This window comes from Papaver somniferum, chromosome 9 (genome assembly GCF_003573695.1).
Source record: "Papaver somniferum cultivar HN1 chromosome 9, ASM357369v1, whole genome shotgun sequence".
NCBI lineage: Eukaryota > Viridiplantae > Streptophyta > Magnoliopsida > Ranunculales > Papaveraceae > Papaver > Papaver somniferum.
The window spans coordinates 67,178,870-67,185,399 of NC_039366.1; positions in this window are offsets into that span (position 1 = coordinate 67,178,870).

A 6,530-nucleotide genomic window follows, 5' to 3' on the forward strand; every position below is an offset into this window, starting at 1 on the left:
TGAGAGTGATTTTTATATCCAAAACTCAATCAAATTAATCACAAGAAAACCCATGATTAATTTAATCTGAATACATAATCAAATTAACCACAAAAGTGACCAATATAATTCATTGTGCTCAACATATGTAAACTTATGTAGCAACGACTAAGATAACCATACAACAGAGTGATTGTCTTAATCGTTCATATACTCAACACAAGAGAACTTGTAGAGTAATAACTAAATAACCAAGAAGATGATTAATTTAGTTATAAATGCTCAACATAGTGTACCTCACGGAACAACCAACAAAGCTAATCAAGAATAATCAACTTGGTTGTATTGTGCTCAACATAAGATACATCACGGAGCCTCACGGTAATACAAAAAGGATAGATCAATGAATATCAATACTGTAGAATACACAAGGATTCGTTCTTTTGCACAAGTATATGCAATAGCAATAATCCTTGGATACAAAAGATTTTAACCTATCTTCCTTCAAAGATTGACAATATAGGCTTAACTTTTGTATATGTCGAAAGTCTATTCATCCTTAAATCAATACATGAATACCGATCGTGAACGACTTTACTTTTGACAAAAATATGGGACAACAAAGTTCACGGACGTAAACACCAATATCCCATAACAAGTTGCAATATAACGAATCAAAAATATTGCAAAACATCATCCTAAGAATAGTTTTAGAATTTTAAACCAAAAACCTAAAAACAAGAAGATGAAAATAATATATATGTGTAGTCACAATCATCGCTATTCAAAATACTAGTCATTCTTCCAACTAAACCAAAAAGAAGACTTCCTAGGCATTGTAGATTTTTCTCAAGGCATCTACAGAAAACTCCTTCTCATTATTGAATAATCCATTGATTATGGGATCGTTCAATTCTTATAACTTCTTGGGAATAATCGTCAACATACTGAGTTCTCTTTTCAGTTTACGTACGGTGTTCGTTGTTAAAGACAACATCTGTTCATAGTGAATGAGCTCTTCCAAACATGAAACGATTTGAGATTTTAAGTCGTTTCTTTTGTTGATGAACTCTTTTACCAAGTTCCTGAAACTATCATCACACTGATAAAAGGATACAAACCAGTTTGGGGAAGGATTTTTATCATTAATTACAGCCTTCACTTTCTTCGCCCTTGTGGATGAGATTCATGTACACCGCCGTACGTTAGCTACTTCAACTGCATTCCTGCTTGCGCTACCTCTAGTCACAGGAGCCATGAAACAGTATCCCTTTGGGAAATCACAACGTTTATGAACTGCTCCAAACCCTAGACAAAAGTTCCTTTAGTTTTAAAGAATTCTTATTTATATAGATTTAATCAAGACTTACCAAAAAAAAATTTTACTTGAGTCAAAAGGATGCAAAAACCCCATCTTCTCAAGTTAAGAATGAGGATGCGAACGTCTAGGATTAGTAGGAGACGTTGTGAGCAAAAATCTCCCCTTGTTTATCACATTGTGAAATATCAAGGTTTGTTACGTGAGTAAAGATCCTCCCCTTTTTGATTCTGGAAAAACCTGTTTCCAAGGGCTTATGATTCAACGACACAGGACATTCTACTGGAACTAAAGGTTCGTCACACACAAAAGCTTCAATTCGTGAGAATCCTTGATCAACGATGCTGGATTTATTAGAACCAATAACATTGATATTGTACTGACATGGTACAAGATCCCACACGGTTTATCTGTGAAATTGATCTAACTCTTCATGCAATGCTTTTTCCCAAAAGGGAATATTCAGAGTTTTATCAGGATTTCCTGGTTCAATTTGTGGAGAATAGCCACCAATATGAAGATGTCATTTTGTTTTGGATATATGATCTCTTCTACTTTTAAAGTTGATAGATGATATACACAATGGAGAGTCACCTATCACATGTAGAAAAAGGCTACAACTACTGTCACGACACCATTGGACGGGATATGTAGGACTAGAAACAAGATTACCCATACCATCAATACTTTTTTTTTTAGAATTTTCTGAAAGTTTTGTACGTCTTTTTAGAGTAGCAAAAGATCGTTTAGTTTTCTTACAAGGATTACTCGCAATCTTCAGCCTCTTCAGAATTGACGTACAAACTTGTTGAGGTTGATTGGACGAACAACAATATGGGATAGAACCTTGGTGTTTGTCTGAGTGGTTCCTAGTCATTCAGTTTTATTATCAACCAATCGTTGATTACTATCTGAATAGTGACTATTCTTTGGAGAGGAAAAACTGGATTTTCTCAGATTCACTGAGAGACTCTTACTAGATAGCAAATCCTTAAGAATTGCAATTTCTGCAACAAGACCAGAGTAGATCCGGATTTGTTCATCCAACTCTTTTTGAAGAGTGACCAGTATATCAGACCTTTTTCTACGGTTTTTTTTTTAATCCTGGTGAAGCGTCGATTGAGACTTTATGGTCCATATAGTCAGATCGCTACAAACACAGACTTTTGAGGTCTTAAACGTGTTTGCCTGCTCTGATACCAATTGAAAAAGCGGGGGTCTAACAACACCACCCAATATTTCGCTTAGCAATCTGTATGGACTAACTCCGAAATACTTACTAGAGAATCAACTAGACAGTCAGACTCAATCTAGGTAAAAGTATCTCAAGGAGTTAATATCTCTCTCTTGTTTTGATTTACTCAAGCTAATAGAAATCAGCGAGTCCTAATCAAACACAAGGAATAACTTGGACAGTACCAAAGACCAATGTCCAAGGATCAATCTATATCAATCAACAACCAAAGGTCGGATTTCCAATTGATTGATTCAAACGCACAACCTGTATTATTTCAATTGTATAAAAAATATAATGCGGAAATAGAAATACCACAGACACCAGAATTTTGTTAACGAGGAAACCGCAAATGCAGAAAAACCCCGGGACCTAGTCCAGATTGAATACACATTGTATTAAGCCGCTACAGACACTAGCCTACTCCAATCTAACTTCGGACTGGACTATAGTTGAACCCCAATCAATCTCCCACTGATCCAAGGTACAGTTGTACTCCCTATGCCTCTGATCCCAGCAGGATACTGCAAACTTGATTCTCTTAGATGATCTCACCCACAACTAAGAGTTGCCACGACTCAAAATCGCAGGCTTTAACAATATACAAATCTGTCTCACACATACAAGTCTATCAAAGGATCAATCTGTCTCCCACAGAAAAACCCTAAAGTTTTTGTTCCGTCTTTTGATAATAATCAAGGCGAACAGGAACCAATTGATAATCCGGTCTTATATTCCCGAAGAACAGCCAAGATTAAACAACCACCTCACAAAATCTTAATCGTATGGTAGCGAAACAAGATGTTGCGGAATCACAAACAATGAGACGAAGGTGTTTGTGATTAATTTTATATCTTGCCTATCGGAGAACTCTCACGATCTCAATCCAATCAATATGATTGTACTATTACGATAGAAGATGCAAGATCATATCACACAACTACGATAAAAGTAGTATCGGTTTTGCTTCACAATCCCAATGAAGTCTTTAAGTCGTTAACCTGGTTTTAGAAGAAGAAAACCCAAGGTAAAAAGAGAAACGACTCTAGCATGCAAACTAGTATTATACGTGAGGTGTGGGGATTAGTTTTGCACAATACTAGATGTCTCCTTTATATAGCCTTTCAAATCAGGGTTTTTCCTTAGTTACAAATCAATCAATATTCACCGTTAGATGAAAACCTGATTTAGATTCAAGCTAATATTTCTCAACCGTTAGATCGAAAACTTAGCTTGTCATACACAAATGACTGTACGCTTCTAGGTTTGTTAACCACACCCAAACGTGTACATTGTTGGTTCAACAATAGTCTACCCAAAGAGGTTAACCATAAATATCGTGAAAAGATTGAAGAACTTGAAGCTGAAAAGGAAGAATTCGCAAAGAATCTTTCTTCTCGCAACGACAAGTATTCTAGATTGAAGAATCAAATCAAAATCACCATTGAGAATTTTAAGAATGACGCTATGCATTTTCGCAATCAAACCATCCAGATGGTTTGTGATGACCATAATATCCCACATTCTGATTACCCTTGTCTTTTAGAAGAAATCCCACAAAATACTCCCAGTTTGATTATCTCTGATAGTGAAGGACGATGAAGAATCTGATAGTGATTGAAGTTCTGATGGTGATGAGGATTCTGACGCAGGTGAAGAAGGAAATAATTCTGATGAAGATAATGAAGGATTAACCAAGAAATAATCTTTATTTCTTCTTTGATTCTCTGTAACACTTGTACATTTATTTCTTCTTTCTGTATACATGTGTTTCTTTCATTTTGACCTGCGTAAATTAAAAAAATTCTTCTTTGCAATACAGTTAATCAATATAATCATTAATTTTTGAATTTTTGAGTAAATCTCTCATATGGAGACAAATAACATTTTCTAGTTTCATACATTCCCATACTTGCCTCTGTTATTTGAATCCAAATGAGAGATATCATAAACTTTTTCTTATTGTATAATTTCGCAACCTTTTGCGAAGTAAATTTTGTTTCTTTTCAAAATCTCATTCCTGTGTGGTCTTATTTTGCCTTCCTAATGAAAGGTCTTATTATGCCACCTCTTGTCATTGCGACAAAATCGCAGGACGTCCTTGCACTTTCATGCAATAACCCCTTGATCTTGCCTTAATTTTTTCTTATGTATTATGGCCTCAGGAATATTGCGACAATATGACAGGCCTAAAAATTCTTGCGAAAATAAAGCCCCATGACATTGCCGTCTTGCGATGAAATCGCAGGACGTCTTCGCACTTTCATGCAAAAACCCATTGATCTCATCTTATCTTTTTCTTTTGTATTATTGCCTCTTCAGGATTGTTGCACAAATATGACAAGCCTTAATTATCCTTGCGAATAATAAGCCTCGTGACATTTGCGTCTTAAGACACTTATCAGCTCCCTAATGGAGGGTGCCGCCCTTATCTTCCCCCTGGTTTCCCCTTCAAGGAGGCGTACTTCTACCATACAAGGTTAGCTCCTCCCATCCAGTCTTACCCACAACCAGTTGTTTTCGCAGCCTCTTATCCCTTTTACCTATAGGGATTATGGTTACGAGACTGCACCCTAAGTGGGGTTTTCTTCGGGTCGAGTGCAGTATAAGCCAAGACTTGTCAAGAATGGGAAGGACGCTTCAAACGCCCTCGGCACTCTTGACTCAACCGTGTACCTTGGCGCCTTGATCAGATCTGCACTCCTTGGGAGAGTCCTTATTACCTTAGTCGCCCAACCTAAGTCATATGCTTAAGTTGAGAATCCAAGGTGCCTCTCCCGGATGGGCTTTATTGACCCCAAATCTCCATGACTCAGGTTCCGGTGGCGGTGTAGCCTTTCCCTGAGCCATGTAACAGGTACCCCCTAATATGACGTACTTTAGGTCTTACATTTGCCTCTTGCGAAATTTTATTCGCGAACTAGGGTGTACGCCATAAAGGTTCGCCTCTTTCTCTTTTGTCATTCTTTTCTGATTATTTTCTGTAAAATTCATTATCTCTGCGAGAGTCTCGCAATTCATAATATTGTATCTGAATTTCGCAATCTCAATTTTGTTGTTCAATTAAATGTATTTTTGAGAATTTTACTTATTGCGAGATTATCGCAACAACTTAATCATTCATACATTTCTTGCTTTTATTACTTTTGCCCTCCTCTGCTTCTTTATTATTTTTTGCTACTGCTTCCTTGGTAATGGTATGTTCATCCTTTTTATCTTGAGCTAGCATTGATTTTGTAACATCTCTTCTCCTTTCTTTTCGATTGTATCCACCATCAACTTCTCACTTCTTTGTACATCCTTGATTTTGTGTCGCCAGTTTTCCTTCTTGTTTGCTCTTCCTTTGCAAGATTCTATCTCAGTTTCGTAACATTTCTTTCCTTCAACCCAATCTCCCCTTATGATTCCTACACCATTGGGATGAGGGAATTTGATGCATTGATGGAAAGTTGAAGCTACACCTAGAATCTCATGTAGCCAAGGTCGTCCAATAAATGCATTGTAGGGTGATTCTACATCAACCACACATAATGAGATTTCAGAAGATATACCCTTCAATGGAATTTGAATAGTAACCTCCCCCTTGGGCTTGTTAGCGGTACCATTAAAACCATGTATCTTATATGTTGAAGGTATAAGATCATCATCTCTTCCACCCATGGTTTTATAAGTATGATAAAATAAGATGTTCACAGAGCTTCCAGTATCGACTAGTATTCTATTGATTTCCCATGAATCTTCAGCTTCATCATCCTCATCTTCTTTTGGTTTTGGATTAATTTCTAATTTTATTACCAACGGATTGTCATGCACCTCTTCTCATTCGGGAATTTCTTCTGCGGTAAAAGAAATGATCTGTTTCTGCCATTCCTCTAATTGCGAAATTTTCACAATATTCATAACTTCTCTACCATTATTATCTTTTGCGAACACTCTACTTAAAACATCATCATGAAAATCTTCAATTGTCTTATATGAATGTACGATAGAGTGACAGAA